The sequence below is a fragment of the Phyllobates terribilis genome, unplaced genomic scaffold (genome assembly GCF_046119375.1).
Source record: "Phyllobates terribilis strain yellow unplaced genomic scaffold, ASM4611937v1 Scaffold_2__4_contigs__length_985480577, whole genome shotgun sequence".
NCBI lineage: Eukaryota > Metazoa > Chordata > Amphibia > Anura > Dendrobatidae > Phyllobates > Phyllobates terribilis.
The window spans coordinates 127,181,318-127,206,752 of NW_027362762.1; the positions used below are offsets into that span (position 1 = coordinate 127,181,318).

Here is a 25,435-nt window from a genome sequence, read left to right on the forward strand (position 1 = left end):
GTTCTCAAGTTTTAAAGTGGATAAGTAATAACTTTCTCATCACTGAGGGTCCGACAGCCATGGCCCCCACTGATCCCCAGAATGGGGACTCTGAAAAGCCCTGGCTGAATAGAGCAGAAGTCGATTACATGCACTACCGCTTCATTCATCCGTAATGGGAGCGTCGAAGATGGACAAGTGCAGCGCTCGACTGATCCTCGGAGCTCCTATTAAAATGAATGGAGAGGCAATGCGCATGATCAACCTTAGCTCCTTTCAGTCAGGGCTCTTCAGAGCCGCGGCTCACGGGATCAGTGGGGGCTTCGGGGCTCGGACCCCCCAACAATTGGAAGGTTATGACCCATCCTTTGGATATGAAATAAATTTCAAACTGGAGAACACCTTTTTAATAGCTGTAGCCTGGTGGCTGATATGCCAACTGCAAAATGGCTGCCACAGAGGAGGGATCCAACTTTCATTTTTCTTTGATTCTACAGCTCATCTGTTATGTACCTGTCCCGGCTTCCTTCTTTGCTTCCCTCAAGCTGGTCCGCTAAACTCTGTTGTGCTCCACGTCGGGTTTTGCCGATGGCCTGGTGTGATTCCATGAGATTATTGGTCTGTGCTTATATAAGGCTAACAAAGACACATACCTGTGTTTTGGTATTAAGACTTCAGTGTTCCTAAGAATTTTAGCTGTCAGTGCACTTCTTCTGTCTGCCTGTGGATTCCAGTAACCCTACTATCTGTATGTAGTCTCTAGGACATCTCCTGTCTGCAGATTCCAGTAACTTTGTTACCTGTCTGCGGTCTCCAGTCTGCATACGGCTTCCAGTAACTGCTACCTGTCTGCGGTCTTCCGGAAGTCTATGGTCTGCCTTTGACTTCCAGTAACCCTGCTACCTGTTTGTGGTCTCCAGGACGTCTTCTCTCTGCCTTTGGCATCCAGTAACTCTGCTACCTGTCTGTGTTCTAAAAGACGTCTGCTGTCTGCTTGCAGCTTCCAGTAACTTTACTACCTGTCTGTGGGCTCCAAGACATCTTCTCTATGCCTTCGGCTTTCAGTAACTCTGCTATCTGTCTGTGTTCTTAAAGATCTCGGCTGTCTGCCTGCAGCTTCCAGTAAGTAACTGCTACCTGTCTGCGGTCTCGTAGATGTCTCCTGTCTGCCTGAGGCTTCCAGTAATTCTGCTACCTGTCTGCCGTCTCCAGGATGTCTTCTGCCTACCTGTGGCCACCAGTACCTCTGCTGTCTGTGTTCTGCATGGTTTACCCATCTGCTGCACCGACGCCCGTGTGCCCACCCAGACCTTGGACTGGGAGGAGCCACGTCACCAGGTGAGGCTAACATCATGATATCCTTACATATGATGCAAGGCAAAGATCTCAATGAATCGTAATGCTTCAATATAATTTCTACATAGCAATAATTTGTGTGCCACAAACTAATCATTGCGTGAAGTCAAACTCAAAACCACTGGCACCATAAATAGTTCTTTGGGTGTTGTACAGCTTTTTTTGGTGACTACCACAGCAACAATTTTTCAAGAAAAGTTTCCCACCTTTACTTTTATAGCCGGAAATGTCAATAAATAATAAGCATTTATACAAATTAGAATAATTTTTAATAAATAATTTATATAACATTTTTTAATGTCCATGAAAGCTAAAACAAGATGGAAATATCATTCACAACAATATATTTCGATTAGCAATTTGCAGAACTGGGTAATTACGAGATCGTCTCAGTGACCTAAAGTCAGCTGGTGACCCACCTGGAATGGCTGCTCTCATGGAACAATAGGTTGTAGTGAATGCACAGCGAACGGAGACCAGACAGAGGTGGGGATGAATAAACCATTCTCATGGTGGAGCACAGGTATAAGCTTTTGCTGGTCTTGCTGTAGAGATAATAGTATATATTACATTATATGCACGGACACTGACAGCCTCACAGATCAAAAGAGCATGTAGAAAACCATGTAAAATACAAGACAAAGACCCGGCGCTGCCACACTAGATGTGTCAGATGTCATTTGCAACCTCAAGATTCTCATATGCTCCGTGTTGACCCACTTTTCATGCACATTATAAACCCTTCTGATCTATTCTTCCTTCAGGCTCCGCACTTATCAGACGGTTCACTAAGTCAGCTTTAGACCCTACTGAGACCCTCAAAAGGCTTTTTAACTCTTTGGCCGCTTTAATCAATGCAAGCTGCCATTGTTCTGTATAATCAATTTGTTATTTAGCTAATTAGTATGTTCCATTAAGAATTCATGATTCTTCTGCTAATACTACAGCAATGCACAGGGGGGTTGGTTCACTTGCTACGAACCTTTCTTTCCAAGCCCCAAATTTCAGGCTTAGCACTAATAGCAGAGTCTGCGACACCGTTTCCTTAGTTTTTATTGTTCTTCTTTAAATTCTTATCATTTGAAAGGCTTTTTTAACTTCGGCAATGAAAGCAATTACAATGCGGTAAAAGCTCTGCATCTGAGCCTGGATCTTAGTCATATTCTCCAAAGTATTCACATTTTGAAAACCATGGATGATAATGTTATATCTATGTTTATTCAAAGCTGACATTAGGACCCATACACATTAACTAAGGAATTAAGCATATGGCTGAAATAATACTCCATATTAGCTTCAAGCTGTACAGAGAAGTTATTCGATGACTGTGGGGTCAAAGTACCTTTATATATTTCCAACTTCACACAGAGTTTATTTCCGATGGATTCATATGCAATCTGCTATTAAATCCTATATAATTATTCATCCACAAAATCATCACTTTTAGGGAAAAAACACTTTGTAATATAGTACAGTAAATAGTGCATCTAATGTGTATTGGAGCCTCCAAATTCTCCCTCGACAGAGAACATCGGGGGAAAGATCCGGCAATGGACGATACTTCTGTCTGGCAAAAACGCTGCCAGAAGAGTGTGACAGCAGCTCTCTTGTAAAGAAAAGCAGAGCGCCAGGCCGAGCTGAGAATTTCTGAATTTTGGGTGTAAGGAGACATGGCAATTGACCAAACAATTGTATGGTCGGCAGGTATCTATTGTACATGGTCATCTTTACTTTATGTGCCACCATTCAAGTTTCACTCGTTCAGCAGGACACCATCTCTCCTGGTTCACCCTCTCCCAATAAACATACATGATTGGCTTGGCCCAACATTTTCAGCGGGAAGGAAGGAAAAAGCTGCTGCCAGACACATGGCGGTGACTTACGGCCCCCGAAAACCACCAAAGGGTCAAGTTGTGGAAATTCAATATGTTCAGTCCTTCCTACTTGGACATCATCTGTTAGGTGACAGTCTAGACACACCTATGGGCTGTCCCTCTGAGTTTTCTCTAATGTGTATGGGGACCTTAAGTGAACCGGTCTACAGTAATCTGTCCATTCTGTCTTAAAGAAGCAGTTGATAATGAAATGGATGACAGACGTTTGAATGACCGCGCTGCTGCAAGAGATGAGAGGTTCCACACTCTGAGGTCGATAAAAGTTGTTTTATTAGGGTTCGTTTCGAGCCTGAAACGGGTAATAAAACTGATTTTATCAACCTCGGAGTGTGGAACCTCTCATCTCCTGCAGCAGCTCTATTGTGTGCAGATGAAGGGGATCTTCTACCGCCTGGCGGACTGCAGCGGTTGACTCAAACAAAGATTTATATTGGAGTTGTGACATTCACAACTCCATCAGGTGAACAGTGCAATTGCACCTGTTTTAACTTGTTACCTGTATAAAAGACACCTGTCCACATACTCAATCACACTCCATCCTATCCACCATGGCCAAGATCAAAGAGCTGTCTAAGGACACCAGGGACAAAATTGTAGATCTGCACAAGGCTGGGATGGGCCACAGGACAATAGGCAAGCAGCTTGGTGAGAAGAAACAACTGTGGGCACAATTATTAGAAAATGAAAGAAACACAAGCTAACGGTCAATCTTCCTCGGTCTGGATCTCACCTCGTGGGGTAAGGATGATTCTGAGAAAGGTCAAGAATCAGCCCAGAACTACATGGGAGGACCTGGTCAACGACCTGAAGACAGATGGGACCACAGTCTCAAACATTACCATTAGTAACACACTACACCGTCATGGATTAAAATCCTGCAGGGCATGCACGTTCCCCTTGCTCACGCCAGCACATGTCCTGGCCAGTTTGAAGTTCGCCAATAACCATCTGGATGATCCAGAGGAGGCATGTGAGAAGATCATGTAGTCAGATGAGACCAAAATATAACTTTTTAGTATTAACTTTACTTGCCACATTTGGAGAAAGACGAATTAGGAGTCCAACCCCAAGAACACCATCCCAACCGTGAAGCATGGTGGGGGAAACATCATACTTTGGGGGTGCTTCTCTGCAAAGGGGACAGGACTGCACAGTATTGAAGGGAGAATGGATGGGGTCATGTATCGCAAGATTTTGGCCAACAACCTCCTTCCCTAAGTAAGACCATTGAAGATGGGTCGTGGCTGGGTCTTCCAGCATGACAATGACCCTAGATACACAGCCAGGGCAACTAAGCTCCGTAAGAAGCATTTCAAGGTCCTGGAGTGGCCAAGCCAGGCTCCAGACCTGAACCCAAAAGAAAATCTTTGAAGGGAGCTGAAACTCAATACTGCCCAGCGACAGCCCCGAAACCTGAAAGATCTGGAGAAGATCTGTATGGAGGAGTGGGCCAAAATCCCTGCTGCAGTGTGTGCAAACTTGGTCAAGAACTACAGGAAACGTCTGACCTCTGTAATTGCAAACAAAGGTTTCTGTACCAAATATTAAGTTCTGTTTTTCTATTGTATCAAATACGTATGTCATGCAAATAAAATGCTAATTAATTATGTAAAAATAATTTTTCTGAATTTTTATTTTTAGATTCTGTCTCTCACAGATGAAGTGTACCTATGATAAAAATTAAAGACCGCTCCATTCTTTGTCGGAGGGAAAACTTGATATTTAAAAAAAAAAAAAAAAAAAAAAAAGAACCAAACCACCCGGGGTATTGAGATACAATAACAAAGCTGTACAGATGAGATGTAGCCGAGACGTCTCACCCAACCCTCAAATAAAGCAGAGAAGTCTCCTGCTGGGTGTTTTGATGGAGGCCTCCCGCTGTGATGGGTGGAAATTGGAGAACATTGAGAAATGAACGCTAGACCCACTGTGCAGCGCAGACAGTTATTGTAGGAGGAAACCAAGCAATAAATGGTTGTCCATTGGGACAGAGCAGCAGCAATGATAGTCTACTTGTCAGGAATGCCACATGAATGCTTTGTAGTAAGAGACAGAAAACTGCCGGGACTCAGCTGGAAAAAAAATACATTTTTCTTCCACTGCTAAATGGCAAGAACATGATCCAAGAATTCTAAGTATGTCCCGCAATCTTCGGGCAAAGTATAAAATTAAATCCGTAAAGCCTGTATCTTTAACCCTATCCTTGAGGGTTCTATCTGCTACATGGTTTCTTTGTAGGGACAAAATAAAGATATGGTACTACTACAGCCGTCATAAGAAGTCAGTTTAAGATATAACAGTGAGGGCTTCATAAACAGAGAAGACAAAAACCTCAATAACTACAGGGTAGGAAACCAGCAGCATCAGATGGAAGAATATTCTGTTTGACAGGTACCTCCGTTCTGCTGGCTTAACGTGCCATAACAATAGTTATGAGAAGACATATTCTTCTTCCTTACTGTGGATTTGCTGACAGGGCACAAATGGAATTGAAACAGTTGATCTAAACGGAATCTGTCACCTGTTTTTTTTTTTCTACCCCATCTGAAAGCAGCATGATGTAGGGGTAGAGACCCTGAATCCAGTGATTTGTCACTTACTGGGCTGCTTGCTGCTGTTTTGATAAAATCACTTTTTTATCGGCTGGATCTACCAGTTCGCTGATTGCATAGGTCTGTATAACTCAGCCCACACCACTGATTGGCAGGTTTCAGTGTACACTGTGCATAGGCAGAAAGCTACAAATGAATGATGGGGACAGAGACTGATATTAGAGGAATATGTTGCCACTATAAGGGCAAGTACAGATGAGCATCTGAAAAAAATCGGGTGAATTATGTAAATTACACTCTGATCATAGTGTGATCCGATTCTCTCAGATGAGGAGAAGATGGAGAAAAAATGTCCATTCTCAGTCTGTGGAAATTAGACTGCACTCAGATGTCATCAAAGTCCAGTCCGATGTTTCTCCTGAACTCACTGACTTGCATGGCCGAGTGTGATCCGAATATTGGATCAAACTCAGGCATACAGCTATTTTCCCCCCGAATATTGGATCAAAATCGGGCAAACAGCGATTTTTTTAGGGCTGTGGAGTCGGAGTTGTGGAGTCAGTGCAGATTTTGGTGGAGTCGGTATAAAATGGAGCAACTCCGACATATAATAAATTGGGTACAGTAGTTCAATGCAGTTTGTGGGGAATATTTTTCATAAGAATTTGGGAAAGTTATGAAATGTCCTATAAATGTCTGTCCTATTCCTGATCTAAGAGTCTAGACTTTTTAGCTGAGAAGAATCTGTGCTACAGTAAATTTATCACTTAAACATGAGCCGTGTATGAGGGAGTCGGAGTCGTGGAGTCAGTGTCATGGAAATTGAGGAGTCGGAGTTGGAGTCGGAGGTTTGGCTTACCGACTCCACAGACCTGGATTTTTTTCCACCGAATATTGGATCAAACTCGGGCATACTGCCATTTTTTCTCACGAATATTGGATCAAACTTGAGCATACAGCTATTTTTTCCCCTGAATATTGGATCAAACTCGGGCATAGAGCAATTTTTTCCCCCGGATTGGCTCTCTCCAAGGAAAATATCGGACATGTGCATGGCCCCATAGATTAACATTGGTCCGGGTGTGATCTGATGTTTTGTCGGATTGCACTTGGACCAATAATACGGTCGTCTGCACGAGATCTAAAAGTAGCAAATAAATAAAATTAAGTAATGTTAGTACCAATAGAGAGGAGTAACCCCTAACCTCATCAGCTTTTTTATAAAAACCATATGAAATGTTACAGACCGCCATGTATGTAGTCAGAGCTGAATGCGAGCTTCCTGCACACGTCAGCCAGTGCAGGTGTCTGCATAGAGGATATGTCACAATACATCGGAGGCGCAGGCTAATTGCACACTTACTCCGCCACAGGAGAGCGCGCACCGCTCACACGCTGTCAGATAACTGGCACACCAACAATGCAAACTTCCCTAATGTTCTCCGTGACTGAAATGTCCTCATAACCAAAATGCTATTGTGGTGTTTACCGGGGATAAGACAAAAGCAATAACTCCTCAAGTAGCAGACGCACGCCGCGCCGCGCCATACGCCCGCCATTAACTTAATTAAAACCTGTTACAACGATGCAGTCACGAGGCCGGCTTCATTAGAGGCTTTTTATACCTGGCTGGTCCTGTAGTCAGCAATTTTATGTTGAATTCCACCAGGAGACGACAAGAAAATGAAACGGCATGTGGTGCGAGCGCATAGTGTGACCAATGCTCAAAGAAATGGCCAAACTGCTTGTAATGGGACACGTGTGAATCTATTGCACACGGCGAGCAGCCAGAAACAGCTTTTACTATAAAAGCTCATTACATTATTAAAAAACCGGCATTAAAGCAGAGCGGAGCATGGCGGGCGCCGTCTCCGCAGGCTGCGAGGGATGCATTGTGCTCCGCTCACCACTGTACATGCCCTGCTGCTCGCATGCTGCCACCAGCCCCATTGTGTCACACCGTGCAGCATTTTACTTAGGTTATCCTATTACACAAACCGGTCATTTGTAACAATTATTTAATATCATTTATTGACGTATTAAAATTTGCCAAGACTTTCCATGACCATAGGAATACACAGGAACAATAGGCCTCATTTATCTAAACTGTGTGTGTGTTACCAATTGCAACCAATCAACAAATCAGCTTACAATTCTTAACCAGCTCTTGCAAAATGAAAATACTGTGCTGTGATTGGTTGTTAAGGGCAATAAAGAAAGTTTTTTTTTTATTTTATACATCTGTCTAGAAGTACAGCCATTAAAGGGGTTTCCACTACTTCTCAATCCCTATGTTTCCCTCTAGTAAAATAACAACACCTATACTGTCACAGGTGTGTCAGATGTGACAGACAGTCGCCCTGCAGATGGTTGCAGGAGATCTCTTCATTTGGCATTGCAGACATCATCCTAGATCTGTCTCTTGCTAGGACCCAGCGGCTACCTTCCTCCTCCTAATTGACTACCAGGCTTGAGTGTTTAAATACCTGCTGTTTGCTAGAGGGAGGTGCCGGCGATATTCACATGACCCCTTGTGAAGGCTTGAGCAAGAGTAGTACTTCTTCCTTTGTGGTGCTAAGAGGACGTGTGTCCATCTCTCTGAAGTCGACTAAAGCTAAGCTGTTTTCCCTTGTTTGTTCCCCCTTGTTGTCTTTAGTTGCTAGCAGGGATCAACTAGCACTCACCCCCCCCCTTCCCTAGCCAGGTCCAAACGCCAGGGAAAGACAGGGCTAGGTTCCTGTGCAGCGATTGGTGCGGAACCAATATAGGGACGTTTAGGGGAGTTAGGGAGACATCAGGTCAGCCTAGGAAGTCTCCATTCCCCCCTTTCTCTAGAGTCTGGACCCCCTTCCCTTTGTGTCACTTAGTCTTTCCTACACCTTGCGTGACATATACTCCTCTCCTGTGTCGGCACCGGTTCTCCCAGGGATCGCGTGATATTGTTATGTCATTTAGTCCCTGCAGCCAATCATCGTTGGCTTCACTCTACCGCCTTCGAACAAATCACATACATCTGGAGGGAGTGAGAGAGCAGCATCTCTAATTACTTCAGGATGTATGTTATTTGTCCGAAGGCAGGGAGAGTGAAGCCAGTGCTGATTTGCAGCAGGGATTGTGTGACATAAAGGTATGCAATCCCCGGGAGAGCCAGTGCTGACACCGCAGGAACAGCACCAGAGGTGAGAATAGGTGTTATTATTTTACTGGGGGGAACATAGGAAGTGAGAAGGGATTGTCTGAGTAGTGGACAACCCCTTTAAACGGGAATCTGTCACCTGATTTTTATCACCTAATCTGAGACCAGCATAATGTACAGATAGAGACCCTGATTTCAGCAATGTGTCACTTACTAGACTGTTTGCTGTAGTTTTGATAAAATCACTAGATTATAATTAGAGGACTGGTAAACCTGCTGCCATGTGGTTCTCCATATTCATGAGCTCTTTACAACTAACCCGCCACCATCACTGATTTCCAGCTTTCTGCCTATGCACAGTGCACACAGAAAGCGGCCAATCTGTGGTGTGGGCAGTGTTATACAGAGCTCAGCATTCAGAAAACTGCTAGATCTGTAGCAGATAAAACTGCAATTTTATTAAAACTGCAGCAAGCAGCCAAGTAAGTGACACATCGCTGGATTCAGGCTCTCTGCCCCTATATTATGCTGCTCTCAAACGGAGTAGTAAAAACCTGCTGACAGATTCTCTTTAAATAACCCAAAACAGGGGCAATCAATGGCTGAGTTAGTAAATGCTCGTATTTCCCATGAAATAACAATTGTGAAGGACCATTTATTGAACTTTCATTGTGATGTTTCTCCATTATTCCGACTGTAAAATTTATGATTACTAAGTGCTATCATTCTCTTTGTTATTTGGGTAATTCTCAATAAAGTCCAACTCTTATAAAACCTATTAAATGTCAATAAAATCTCTACTCTTTATTAAATACATTTACAAATAAAATACATGTTGTATGGATCCACAAAGTAAGGGATCGGGGCACATTGCTGTTGTCTGAGTGAGGTTTTATGGCTCTGGTGTTTGCTGCACCTGTTAATACTTGGATGGTATTTGCACTGAGCCGATATGTCAATATGAGAAATCCATTATACATTTGTGGTCAATGATTATCATTGTTTGATCTCTGGCGGTTCGGCCTCCAGAACCCCTCCCAAAGAGCTTGATAATGAGGCACCCTTAGTTACAGTATATAGCCGCTGTGGCTTATCCGTATACACAACTTTGTGTGGTGCTGAATCTTGTGCCATTCAAATACATGTTTGATTTTATGGAAATTAATTATTTTTAGGTTTCAAAAGTGATATTTTCAAGAATGTTGGTGTCCATAAAAAGAATACGTAACTAACAAATTAAAGCTGTACTCTGTTAAATGCTATAACATGCAGATATTGAATATATGAAATTGGAATTTAATTACTGCTATAGAAAATAAGTTAAAAAATGAAAATACTTAGAACATAAATTGGCTAATTCATGTGTGCCCAACAGCAAACGACAAGGCGACCCTCTCTGCTGGGACCCTAAACCTAACATGATGCCTCTTCTGGGCTAAAAGCCTACAATCCAACTCCAATTTCATATATTCAATGTCTGCATACTATAGTGTTTAACAGAGTGCAGCTTTAATTTCTTAGTTACATATAGAGTGGCTCTCTTAGATTGAATCTGTTCACGTTTAACTTTCTGTTTGTAAATGACGGTCAGTCTTTTGTTATTCATAAAAAAAATAAAGGTCATACAATGAAAATGATTCAATTTTAATCTGCCTTTAATCCAAGGTTACACACAGAGAAAAGGGAATCATAACAATTAAGTAGTCGTCATAGACCCAACCTCCGATAAAGCCAGTAGTGTAGAGTGTGACGTGGGTAGTCATGGTGGTGGTTGCCCTGGGCTCAAAAATATCAAGTGCGCAAAATTAAAACAAAAAAAGTAGCAGCAGTATTACTAGTGGCAAAGATCTGGGGCAGTGCAAATGCCCTGTACTTCTGGTAGGCTACTTTATATCTCCGGGTGAGTGCTTCTTTGAAGTGACCTGGTGCCACTTCAGTTTGATCCTGTAGTAGAGCAAAGAGCCAAAGGCTCTCGCATCACCACTCTCCAACGTGTGATCCTGTTGTAGAGACAGAAGCTGTAGGCTATGTGTGTCACCTTCTCTCCATCCTCTGTAGTAGAGCAGTAAGCTCTAGGCTCTCTGCCCCACCATCCTCTAATCCTATAGTAGAGTAGAGAGCTATAGGCTCCCTGCCCCACCATCCTCTAATCCTGTAGTAGAGCAGAGAGTTATTGGCTCTCTGCTCCACCATCCTCTAATCCTGTAGTAGAGTAGAGAGCTATAGGCTCCCTGCCCCACCATCCTCTAATCCTGTAGTAGAGCAGAGAGTTATTGGCTCTCTGCTCCACCATCCTCTAATCCTGTAGTAGAGCAGAGAACTATAGGTTCCCTGCCCCACCATCATCTAATCCTGTAGTAGAGCAGAGAATTATAGGCTCTCCGCCCCACCATCCTATAATACTGTAACAGAGCAGAGACCTATTGGCTCTCTGTAGTCTACAGGATTAGAGGATGGTGGAGCAGTCTGCTATAGTCCCAAGGCCTATAAGACTCCAACACCCTCTATGTGCTGACAAGCACTATGAGCAGGGATGAAGAGAACGCGGTTGCTCATATTATGCGAGTAATTTTATTATTTTATGCGGGATGGCATAAAGGTGGCAATATTACTTGTGAATGGGGTACTAATGAGGCATTATTACTTTTTAAGGGAGCCCTGAAGGGGCATTATGACTTTTTAAACTAGACACTCAGGGGGACATTAGTTGTTCTATGGGGTTAATCACGGGGGTCATTATTACTTTTTTAGGGGGTACAATACTTGTCTGGCCTCAGGATCTAGCAACGTAGACTATGCCACTTATTAAGGTTCAACTCTTTTTTTTTTTTTAATAAGACAGCTTCTCTTTAAAGTATATGTTATGAAGGCATTCATTTCTTTCTGAAACTCAACAGTTTTTTTTTTTTTTTTCAGAAGGCATTTCAGACAGGAATCCTGGTGTTAGGTAGAAGGGGGCTACACCACTCATCATCCAAAGTCCAATTAAGAGATAATCTATGTCCTAGGGGAGAGATCTTATGTGCCCATCTCCTGTATATTCTTGCAGGTCTTGTTACAGTTTCAAATATATCATCAGATGATAAAGACCAGTAATCCAAACATCAAAGAAAAGTGTCCTACTGGGTGATCAGACATGAAACAAACATGAGACGGGCGGTCTACTGACATATGCCCTAGGCCAATCACACTTCAATCCCCAAAGCTTGGATTTGTATGTTATTAAAAAAAAAAGAATAAATGGCAGCGACACGATAGGTCAGTGGATCAGGAACTTTTAACGACCCATATCAGGAAAGCAGACAGCACTGTCAGTTATACTGAATCACAGCAGGATGGATACATTACAAAGCGCTAATAAATTCATTAATTATTTGGTTATTTGTCATTATTCTATTAAACAGAATTCATTAAAATGTATTCTACTTGGTTGCCTTAAATACAGAATTTCCATGCAGAAACTTGGAAAAAGCATGTTTCTGTATAAAAGCAGCTAATGAAGAATTGAGTCAGCAATGCAGTTATGTTCGTAGTATTTTTTTGTGATTGAGTCCCTAAGGGCCTATAAATTATCCACCCATCTGTATTGCATGTCCTACCATATGGTGCATCGGTATGGTATTCTTTCATGCTTTCCAGGGGAGAATACTTCTGTAATACAGTATGTGATGGAACATTGCACAATGTTTTGTTTTTTTTTAGTTTATTTTTAAATGATCCATGATAAGAAAGCTTTGTCTGACAGCATCTAAAATCAGAAGTATCACAGAGGTACCGAAGGGGTTTACAAAAATGTATAATCATTGTGTTATGGATCCATAATCAGACTGCCTGCTTGTGATCAATTGTAAAGTGCAACCCTGATCAAAATAGGTGAGTGACTTTTCAGCAAACCATTTTGTCCCATTTCTTTTAAATTGGGGGCAATTAAAATGTATCCTATTCTGAAAGTTACCTTAAAAGGATGTCTGTGTACACAAGGAATAATACTTTTTCAGGACATTATATAACTGGTGTCATGCATTTTTCACCAGTTTCCCCTCTGTAGGCTCTCTCTCTAAATGTAGTTTTCCTTCGAGCTAGTGAGTGGAGACTAGCTGGTAATATGTCTCCCATACACAGCACACACAGAGATGGATTCCTGCTCTTTTATCTCTGTAGCACATAGACAGAACCAGCAGCACAGAAGACATTGTGCAGAAGTACTGAGCTGTGTAGCTGTGAATTCAGCTAAGAAGCGAGGTAAAACAGCTGTTCGAACAGGTACAGGTAGATCGAGCTACAGGTTCAGTCTCTCACAGTGACCCTCTCCATTGACTTTAATATGCTCCGTAACCTGACACCTCAATCTGCTGACAAAATAAATATATACTGTGTGTGTATATATATATATATATATATATATATATATATATATATATATATATATATATATATATATATATATATATATATACACACGCAAACGGTATAATTATATATATATATATATATATATATATATATATATACATATATACATATACAGCACAGACCAAAAGTTTGGGCACACCTTTTCATTTAAAGATTTTTCTGTATTTTCATGACTATGAAAATTGTACATTCACACTGAAGGCATCACAACTATGAATTAACACATGTGGAATTTTATACTTAACAAAAAAGTGTGCAACAACTGAAAATATGTCTTATATTCTAGGTTCTTCAAAGTAGCCACCTTTTGCTTTGATGACTGCTTTGCACATTTTGGCATTCTCTTGATGAGCTTCAAGAGGTAGTCACCGGAAATGGTTTTCACTTCACAGGTGTGCCCTGTCAGGTTTAATAAGTGGGATTTCTTGCCTTATAAATGGGATTTCTTGCCTTATAAATGGGGTTGGGACCATCAGTTCTGTTGTGCAGAAGTCTGGTGGATACACAGCTGATAGTCCTACTGAATATACTGTTAGAATTTGTATTATGGCAAGAAAAAAGCAGCTAAGTAAAGAAAAACGAGTGGCCATCATTACTTTAAGAAATGAAGGTCAGTCAGTGCGAAAAATTGGGAAAACTTTGAAAGTGTCCTCAAGTGCAATTGCAAAAACCATCAAGCGCTATAAAGAAACTGGCTAACATGAGGACCACCACAGGAAAGGAAGACCAAGAGTCACCTCTGCTTCTGAGGATAAGTTTATCCGAGTCACCAGCCTCAGAAATCGCAGGTTAACAGCAGCTCATATTAGAGACCAGGTCAATGCCACACAGAGTTCTAGCAGCAGACACATCTCTTCAACAACTGTTAAGAGGAGACTTTGTGCAGCAGGCCTTCATGCTAAAATAGCTGCTAGGAAACCACTGCTAAGGACAGCCAACAAGCAGAAGAGACTTGTTTTGGCTAAAGAACACAAGGAATGGACATTAGACCAGTGGAAATCTGTGCTTTGGTCTGATGAGTCCAAATTTGAGATCTTTGTTTCCAACCACCGTGTCTTTGTGCGACGCAGAAAAGGTGAACGGATGGACTCTACATGCCTGGTTCCCACCGTGAAGCATGGATGAGGAGGTGTGATGGTGTGGGGGTGCTTTGCTGGTGACACTGTTGGGGATTTATTCAAAATTGAAGGCATACTGAACCAGCATGGCTACCACAGCATCTTGCAGCGGCATGCTATTCCATCCGGTTTGCGTTTAGTTGGACCATCATTTATTTTTCAACAGGACAATGACCCCAAACAAACCTCCAGGCTGTGTAAGGGCTATTTGACCAAGAAGGAGAGTGATGGGGTGCTGCGCCAGATGACCTGGCCTCCATAGTCACCAGACCTGAACCCAATCGAGATGGTTTGGGGTGAGCTGGACCGCAGAGTGAAGGCAAAAGGGCCAACAAGTGCTAAGCATCTCTGGGAACTCCTTCAAGATTGTTGGAAGACCATTTCCGTTGACTACCTCTTGAAGCTCATCAAGAGAATGCCAAGAGTGTGCAAAGCAGTCATCAAAGCAAAAGGTGGCTACTTTGAAGATCCTAGAATATAACACATATTTTCAGTTGTTTCACACTTTTTTGTTAAGTATATAATTCCACATGTGTTAATTCATAGTTTTGATGCCTTCAGTGTGAATGTACAATTTTCATAGACATGAAAATACAGAAAAATCTTTAAATGAGAAGGTGTGTCCAAACTTTTGGTCTGTACTGTATATATATATATATACATATATATATATATATATATATATATATATATATATATATATACACATACATATACATACACACGGTATATTTATTTCTTTTTTTAAAGTTATTTATTTATTTTTAGAGTGAATGGTAAATGATGAGTCAGGAGGCAGGTTAAGAAGTGGCTCATAAATGGATAAAGAATCAAATTTCTTATATACAAAGTCTCTGTGCGTCTGTCTTATGGATTTATGCAGTTTGTTGATACGACAGTGACTTTATTAATTGGAATAAAAAAAATATACAATGTGGCACATCGACCACTTCTTTTCCCTTCTTTTCAGACAACTAGTGGTAGAGGGTACATCACCTGGAAATCACATTATGTATTATGTATGTAGTTCAAATTTGACAGCCTACAAGTATAAAAAGGGCAGCTTTCTAAGGAACTGAACTCTCAGTTTTGTAGAGGTGTGTAACTATTGTGAACACAGTCAAGTCATGCTTTCCTGAGTTCTCGGAGTTGTAATCTCCGTGGTTCTCCACCGGTTTCTTTTTATCTGTATAGTTTAGATGCTGTTATGAAAACAAACTGTCGACAAGCTGTATATAAAGAATGGTAGCCCAATTGGTTTCCTCAGCTAAGAAGGGTTAATGACCCGACACATTACATTGTAGTCAGCAAAGTCCGCCGATTATGGGGGAGGGGCTGACCATCTGATGTGCATGAGGGCCTTAAATTTCCCCTCCAACAGATGACGGAGAATTAGGTAATTCGAATTCAAGCAAACCATCCTTTTGTTCTCCAGACAGACAACTTTATCAGCTTTTTTCCCACTGTTATATCTGTCAGATGACACAGGCTCAAAACGACTACCTCGGACACATTTGGCGCAACCCACTCATTCTGACAAATTCCAGAGGAACATTGGCCTTCACCCTTTAACCCTTGTACAGTGATCTGGATTTAAAACGGTCTACTGCATTGCTTCCATGGAAGAGCTGCTATGCGGAGGAGCTAACCAGAGGCAAGAGACTAGTCGGGTAGCCGCGTAAGAATCAGGAAATTGGTGTAGGTGCAAAGCCGTAAAGAAAAAGAATAATCAAAAATAAAGCCGAGGTCAAAAGTCAGAACTGTCCACTGGAAGAATCGCAAGGCACAATTTGCACAGAAGTATGTCAGATTATAATTGGCAGTGGATAGCAGTATTTCAGGAGCTTAAATAGCTTGCAGACACATCCAAACCGCACAGCAGTTAACTATGCACACAGTATGGATGGGACTACAAGTTCCAGAAGACACAAAACTCAAACTGTCACTCAGCGTCACCCGCAAAGAGATGGCAATAGAAGCAGTGGCAAGAAGGGCAGGCACTGATACAGCTGAAACACCAGCTCTCCCCAAAAACAAGAATATTCAGGTGACCCGTGCATTTCTGTATATTGGGGCATTGGTAGAGATAACTATCAACAGAACAACGATAATAAGAGTATGGATGGAGAACAAAAACGGTGGTATGCTCATCTATGCCTCTGACAGCTTTACTGCCAAGTGGGCTGTTATAGGCCATCAATACAGCGGGTAGTAAAGTCTTTATCATCCATTTGTGCTCAGTAATCATTGTACTGACGACAGCAAGTAAGGAGCAATCTGGACATCTCAGAAAAACGGAATAATGAGTTACACTTTAAAGAAATAAAATATAAAAGTTATTTACCACCTCGAGAAACCACTGATTTTTAGACAAAACCTTAAAATACCTCCATGGGTGTTCTTGTAGCATAAAAATATAAGGAAAGTAACACCAGAGCTCTTACTGTTCACCTCGAATTCTATCAGCATCTATATTTTATGGGCTGTTTCTGGGATATGTGCTGGAGACTCTCAGAGACGAAGAAAACACAAAGTTAACAGGATGCATTAAAGGTGATTTATAATTTATAACATATCTTCATAATGAAAAAAGATTTTCGATATTAATTTCCAGACCTTTTATGAATCTAGGATACTAAATTATGGAATATTTACACATATTGTAACCATGAAAATATATTTAGCATGCCATCTGGCAGCGAATGCCCGGTTATGATGCCCTCAGACTTTTTCATATGTTTGTAAAGAATATTTTTTTTAACCATCTTGTTGCCTAGCTGCGCATTTTTTCTTCTCAGGATAATTTTACATTATTGTGTAAGTTTTTTCTCTCTCTCACTCCATTCTGTAAATGTAACAACTATATGTTTGATAATGATGAGGAGATCAAGTTGAGTACACACTGGTTCTTTTTTGGTCAAAATATGATCAAACTTTCGATATCTTACAGAACAATACCAATAATTAGAGGAAATTCATCATTTAATGCATTTATAAAAGCTGGCCATATAACTTTGCTAGCTGTTGGTTGAACGCATGTTAGGTAGAAATGAGCGGCTGGATCCTTAGAGGATCAAATTTGAGCTGAATTCCTTGTGATTTGCGGTTTCATACGAACTCAAACACTCAGATTCGAATCACAGCTCGTAAAAAAGAAAAACTTGCCCGGGACAAATCCACACACTACTGATGCATCAGAGAGTGGGTTAATGTATTTTTTTCTGTGGGCTTCTTCATAAACTCCTGCAGATATGAGGTTACCATACTTTGTATAATGGTGGTCAGTCCCGGGGCCATCACATATCAGCGATTCCCAGAGGAGCACAGCTTGTATGATAGAATTGTTCCCAAACTAAGAACATGTCTAAAAGAAGAAGGAATAGATGGACGATCTTAGATTCCAGGAGAGATGAATGCACATATGTAACCATCTGTCTACTGAAATCAAAAAAAGAAACCAGAGATTCCTTTGGCTACCGATCCCCACCATGACTGTTCTAACAAAGGGTTTCACAGAAAAATCCCTATACAGAAAAAAAATACTGAAACGTACCCCCCCAACATCTGCAAATCTGAAACAGGAACAGCAAGGATAGGCTGAAGAAGGAATTTTAACGGATCCAGTTGAAATAATTTTTTTTAACCAGACAAAAAAAGTTTTGTCTGCATAAATTTTTTGTGAACGGATTGCTGCTGGATCTGTTTCAACCAGATGATTATTGGACATGTGAACTTAGCCTAAACAACTTCATTAAAATTCCTTAAAAATATCCTAAAAGTAATGTCTTTACCTTGCGATAGCCTACAAAAGTTAATTTGCCATGGGCTAGAAATAATGAATGTTTGGATTCACTTTTAGTTGAATATCCAAGGTTACAGTTTAGTTGTTTTTTTTTACTTAAAACGATGAAATGTAATTTTGAGACATAAACCAGATAGAATCCAAACCGTGGATGACATCTGGAAAAAAATATTAATGTTCTTCTGATTAAAAATGTTGATGGAATCTAGATCTGAACTCATCTGTAGGGAATGCGCTGCTTACTTCTTGATATGCTCTTTTTTTTTTTTTTATAAAAAAAAAAGGAATAAATATGGAACATATTACAGAATCAGGACAATTTGTGATTGCAAGTGCAATATTTTTCCAACTGGCAATAAATCAGAGTAATAAGAATTTCTACAATATCAATTTTACAGCTTTTTGGATATTGAGATATTTCCAGATGCTATTTGTTTGAAAAGTTACTTTTAAAAAGTTATTCAAGGACGCACCCACAGCCGCAAGCCATCCAGGTTTATTAACCCCTTAAGGACCAAGACCATATTCGAATAAGGACTGTAGATTTTTTCCCCCTTGCATTATGTCAGCCCTAATTATTGTTTTTTTTGTATTAAGTAAAGTTAGTGTTTATAATACAGTATAATTTTCAACCAGTCTAATATATAAACTAAGCATGTGTGCTAATTTTTTTTATTTATTAGTTTTACCTCATTCACTGTTCTCCATAAATAATGCAACCCTAATTCCAAAAAAGTTAGGACGCGGTGTAAAAGATAAAGAAATAGTCATATTTTATTCACAACAGAACATAGAACTCAGATCACAAGGTGAACGTTAGACATTTTTCTATTTCATTTGAAAGAATTAATTCATTTAGAAACTGATGGCAGCAACAGATCTCAAAAAAGTTGAGACAGAACCATGTCTACCATTGTGTAGTATCCTCACTTCTCTTTCCATTCTGCAACGTCTGAGAAGTGAGAAGACCCAATTGCTGGAGTTTTGGGAGAGAAACTTTGTCCCATTCTTGTATGATGTAGGATTCTAGCTCCTCAACAATCCTGGGGCTTCGTTGTCCGATTTTTGATTTCATAATGCACTAAATGTTTTCTATTGGAGAAAGGTCTGGACTGCAAGTGGCCAGGTCATCACCCCAACTCTTCTACGAAGCCATGCTGTTGTGTTGTGATGGATGCAATATGTAGATTAGCATCGTCTTGAGAAAATATGCAAGGCCTTCCCTGAAACAGAGGTTGTCTGGATGGGAACATATGTTTTCCTAAAACCTCTATAAAATGCTCAGCATGGATAGTGTCTTTCAAGATGTGTAAGCTGCACTAATGCAACCCCATACCATCAGAGATGCATGAACTGTGCGCTAATAACAAGCTGGATGGTCCCTCTCCTCTTGAGTTTGCAGGACACGGCATCCGAGGTTTTCATAAAGGTTTTCACATTTTTATTCATCTGACCACAGAACAGTTTTCCATTTCGCCACAGTCCATTTAAAAAAAGTTTTGGCCAGAGAAGACTGCAGCTTTTCTGGATGGTGTTGATATATGGCTTCTTCTTTGTATGATAGAGCTTTCGATTGTATTTGTGGATTGCACAGAACCGTGTTCACAAACAGTGATTTCCCAAAGTGTTCCTGAGCCCATGTAGTGATTTGCACGACCGATTCTTGCCTGGTTTTAATGCAGTGCTGTCCGAGGTCCCGTAGATCACAAGAATCCTATACTGACCATCAGCCTCATCCCTTGTTCACATGGATTTCTCCAGAATCTCTAAATCTCTCATTATGTACTGTAGATGGTGGGATATTCAAAGTGCAATGCACAGATCGGTGACTTCTGACCATCTTTGCTTCTGAAAGACTCTGCCTCTCCAACATGCTCTTTTTATACACAGTCTTGTGACTTAGTTGAAATTTAACCTCCAGCTTCTTTTCATCACTATTACTTACTTTTCAAGCCTTTAGTTGACCTCTCACAACATTTTTGAAATGTGTTGTTGTCATTAATTTCTAAAGCCTTTTTTATTTTTATTTTTTTTAGAAAAATTTGTAACTTTCACCCCCAATCAGTGTTCTATGTTGTTTTGTTAATAAAATATAGTTGTAAGAGATTTCCTAATCATTGCATTCTTGTTTTCTTTACATTTTATACAGTGTCCCAACCTTTTTGGAACTTGTTGGGGTTATACAATAGATTTCCTCCATTCGTATGGGGATACCAAATATACACATTTATTCATTTTAGTGACACATAACTACAGTCACAGACAGAGTATGGTGAGGTGGCAAACATTATTTAAAAGGGAACTCGCTTGCTGTTGAGATGAATGGCCAGGATCTGTTTTACCGCAGTTGTGGCAAGAGAGCAGCTGTCAATCACAGCCCATTTTCTAGGGGTGTGTTTGATTGGGAATCAGACACATGCCCTGTACTGCAGCTCAGGTGCAGGTACTTGTGCAGTACCGGGCACAGCCACAACTGTTTGAATGGCACTGTGTCTGAGAAAACAATGAAGGCAACATGGGCGTTCCAGGGTCCTTCACTAAACGGATTCATAACTCTAAACAACAAGCCAACAATTTCACAATGGTGGAAAACCCATTTAATTATAATTGTCAGTTTGATGAACAGGAAAATGCAGTATGTCAGTATGTCCTCTAATATTATTCCAATAGTTTCACGCCATTAAGGAACAGCTCTGCCCGACATAACCTCTGTTCTCTACGTGGTACAGACAAATTATACGTTTTGGTACAGTAAACTACCATGTGTCAATAAGATTACTTCATCTAAATGCTAAGGAAGGTTATATCCTCCAGATTAGCAGCTCATTCCAGGCACGCGGTTCTCTATCAGCCGCCAGCAGCAACGTACTGCAGTGGCCACTGCTGATAAGATGAATATTGGGAGCAAGGGAAAATAATTTGATCCTATAAGCTTCCATAATGCTTCAATAGGTTGAAATTTGTTAAATTGTCCCCATAAACCAAACATTTACTCAACAATGTTTATCGGTGGGAAATGGCATGGAAGTGTTTGCAAAACTGACAGTAATTTCCACATAGTGATAGAACTGGATGTGGTCAGCAAATTTCTGGATGGGCCTTCATATGTGAAAATAAAGGGAACACTCAAATAACACATCCTAGATCTGAATGAATGAAATATTCTCATTGAATACTTTGTTCTGTACAAAGTTGAATGTGCTGACAACAAAATCACACAAAAATCATCAATGGAAATCAAATTTATTAACCAATGGAGGCCTGGATTTGGAGTCACCCCCAAAATTAAAGTGGAAAAACACACTACAGGCTGATCCAACTTTGATGTAATGTCCTTAAAACAAGTCAAAATGAGGCTCAGTATTGTGTGTGGCCTCCACGTGCCTGTATGACCTCCCTACAACGCCTGGGCATGCTCCTGATGAGGTTGCGGATGGTCTCCTGTGGGATCTCCTCCCAGACCTGGACTAAAGCATCCGCCAACTCCTGGACAGTCTGTGGTGCAACGTGACGTTGGTGGATGGAGCGAGACATGATGTCCCAGATGTGCTCAATCGGATTCAGGTCTGGGGAACGGGCAGGCCAGTTCATAGCTTCAATGCCTTCATCTTGCAGGAACTGCTGACACACTCCAGCCACATGAGGTCTGGCATTGTCCTGCATTAGGAGGAACCCAGGGCCAACCGCACCAGCATATGGTCTCACAAGGGGTCTGAGGATCTCATATCGGTACCTAATGGCAGTCAGGCTACCTCTGGCGAGCACATGGAGGGATGTGCGGCCCTCCAAAGAAATGCCACCCAGCACCATTACTGACCCACTGCCAAACCGGTCATGCTGAAGGATGTTGCAGACAGCAGATCGCTCTCCACGGCGTCTCCGGACTCTGTCACGTCTGTCACATGTGCTCAGTGTGAACCTGCTTTCGTCTGTGAAGAGCACAAAGCACCAGTGGCGACTTTGCCAATCCTGGTGTTCTGTGGCAAATGCCAAGCGTCCTGCATGGTGTTGGGCTGTGAGCACAAACCCCATCTGTGGACGTCGGGCCCTCATACCACCCTCATGGAGTCCGTTTCTAACCATTTGTGCAGACACATGCACATTTGTGCTGGAGGTCATTTTGCAGGGCTCTGGCAGTGCTCCTCCTGGTCCTCCTTGCACAAAGGCGGAGGTAGCGGTTCTGCTACTGGGTTGTTGCCCTCCTACGGCCCCCTCCTCGTCTCCTGGTGTACTGGCCTGTCTCCTGGTAGCGACTCCAGCCTCTGGACACTACGCTGACAGACACAGCAAACCTTCTTTCCACAGCTCACATTGATGTGCCATCCTGGATGAGCTGCACTACCTGAGCAACTTCTGTGGGTTGTAGAGTCCGTCTCATGCTACCATGAGTGTGAAAGCACAACCAACATTCAAAAGTGACCAAAACATCAGCCAGAAAGCATTGGTACTGAGATGTGGTCTGTGGTCCCCACCGGCAGAACCACTCCTTTATTGAGGGTGTCTTGATAATTGCCAATAATTTCCATCTATTGTCTATTCCATTTGCACAATAGCATGTGAAATTGATTGTCAATCAGTGTTGCTTCCTAAGTGGACAGTTTGATTTCACAGAAGTTTGATTTACTTGGAGTTATATTCTGTTGTTTAAGTGTTCCCTTTATTTTTTTGAGCAGTGTACATATATATAATTTATATACACACACGTACATACATACACACATAAATATAGACATATACACAGGCTCGGACTGGCCCACTGGAGAACAGGAGAATCCTCCTGTGGGCCCCTTTGCACCACCCTCTTATATGAGCAGTACTTGGCAAAATACATTTAATTCACCATATACAGACAGACAAAGACAACCCAGTTTATTGCTAGGAAATGTTGTGAATGAGGATAAAGTCATATTTTGCATGTAGGTGAAGTTACTGGTGGGCCCCTTGGCACTCCAGTCCGACACTGTGTATATGTGGGTACTGAGTTCACAAATATCCTATACAAGACCATATTGTGCTGCTATTTCGATTACTAGAAGCGGTCTATATTAAGAGGATTCTACATGATCAATACCTAGAACTCATCAGAGACTATCTAATAATCACTCATCTAAACCCCTTTGGGTCTACAATCTGTTTACGTTGGCTGATTGATGGTTGATTGCTTTTATTAGCACACTGCAATTCCCCGGACCAGGTAACAACTTGATCCTACTGATTCACAAGGACTGAGATAATTATTTCTATTTCACTAAGACCATGTTCCCACATAGCGTAAATGCGGGAGTTTTTCCGCTGAATTTTTTTGTGTGCAGAAAATCTACGGCTTTTTATAGTTTAAGTAAAATGGATTTCATTTTATGAAAACCCATGAGCAATGTGTAGATTTTATTTATTTTTCTTTACAGGCTTCTATGAAAAAAATTGCATATAAAAAAAACACAATTGTGCTTTTTAAAAGGGAACCTGTCACCAGAAATAATACTATTAACCTGCAGATATGCGGTTAATCTGCAGGCTAATAGCGTTATTCTGCTGCCCGAAGCCTGCACGCAGCCAAATGCAGCGGGGAGAAAACTAACTTTAAACTCCCTGCCAGCTACAGGTATTCAGTTATGTAGGTGGGGGCAGCACCTGTTCAGTCACCGCTCAGTCACCACTCAGAGTACAGAGCAGCCGCTGTAACCGCGCCCCTAGCCCTGACTGACAGCTGATCGCAATGTAGAGGGAGTGTCGGTCAGGGCCGGGGAAGGGGTTACAGAAGCCACTCTGTATTCTAAGAGCGGTAACAGAGTGGTGACTGAACCGGTGCTGCCCCCGCCTCCATGACTGAATACCTATAGCTGGAGGGGAGAATAAAGTTAACTTTCTTCCCTCTGTAGTCGGCTGCGTGCAGAGGCCGGGCAGCATAACAACACTGTTAACCTGCAGATTAACCACATATCTGCAGGTTAAGAGCGTTATTTTTGATGACAGGTTCCCTTTAAGTGCAGGATCCAAGCATTTCTGCACTAAAAATACATTTAAAAACCGCTGCATCAATTCTGCACCAAAAACATATAAAAGAGGGGAAAACAAGGCAAAAAATGTAGCAAAAATGCAATAATTAGAGCCGATTGCTACTGCGCACTGTATTTTAGCACGTTGAAACATGGCTGAAGTCAATAGCAATAACAACCACGTGTACTACAGTACAGACCAAAAGTTTGGACACACCTTCTCATTTAAAGATATTTCTGTATTTTCATGACTTTGAAAATTGTACATTCACACTGAAGGCATCAAAACTATGAATTAACACATGTGGAATTATATACTTAACAGAAAAGTGTGAAACAACTGAAAATATGTCTTATATTCTAGGTTCTTCAAAGTAGCCACCTTTTGCTTTGATGACTGCATTGCACACTCTTGGCATTCTCTTGATGAGCTTCAAGAGGTAGTCACCGGAAATGGTTTTCACTTCACAGGTGTGCCCTGTCAGGTTTAATAAGTGGGATTTCTTGCCTTATAAATGGGGTTGGGACCATCAGTTGTGTTGTGCAGAAGTCTGGTGGATACACAGCTGATAGTCCTACTGAATATACTGTTAGAATTTGTATTATGGCAAGAAAAAAGCAGCTAAGTAAAGAAAAACGAGTGGCCATCATTACTTTAAAAAATGAAGGTCAGTCAGTCCGAAAAATTGGGCAAACTTTGAATGTGTCCCCAAGTGCAGTTGCAAAAACCATCAAGCACTACAAAGAAACTGACTCACATGAGGACCGCCCCAGGAAAGGAAGACCAAGAGTCACCTCTGCTTCTGAGGATAAGTTTATCCAAGTCACCAGCCTCAGAAATCGCAGGTTAACAGCAGCTCAGATTAGAGACCAGGTCAATGCCACACAGAGTTCTAGCAGCAGACACATCTCTACAACAACTGTTAAGAGGAGACTTTGTGCAGCAGGCCTTCATGGTAAAATAGCTGCTAGGAAACCACTGCTAAGGACAGGCAACAAGCAGAAGAGACTTGTTTGGGCTAAAGAACACAAGGAATGGACATTAGACCAGTGGAAATCTGTGCTTTGGTCTGATGAGTCCAAATTTGAGATCTTTGGTTCCAACCACCATGTCTTTGTGCGACGCAGAAAAGGTGAACGGACGGACTCTACATGCCTGGTTCCCACCGTGAAGCATGGAGGAGGAGG

At 41.4% G+C, this 25,435-nt stretch overlaps 1 protein-coding gene across 2 annotated transcripts in view; it reads right to left on the bottom strand.

Annotated features, from left to right (window-relative positions):
- Positions 1 to 25,435, bottom strand: part of LHFPL6 (LHFPL tetraspan subfamily member 6) — a 176,472-nt gene that overhangs the window by 84,472 nt on the left and 66,565 nt on the right. The window lies entirely within an intron of this gene.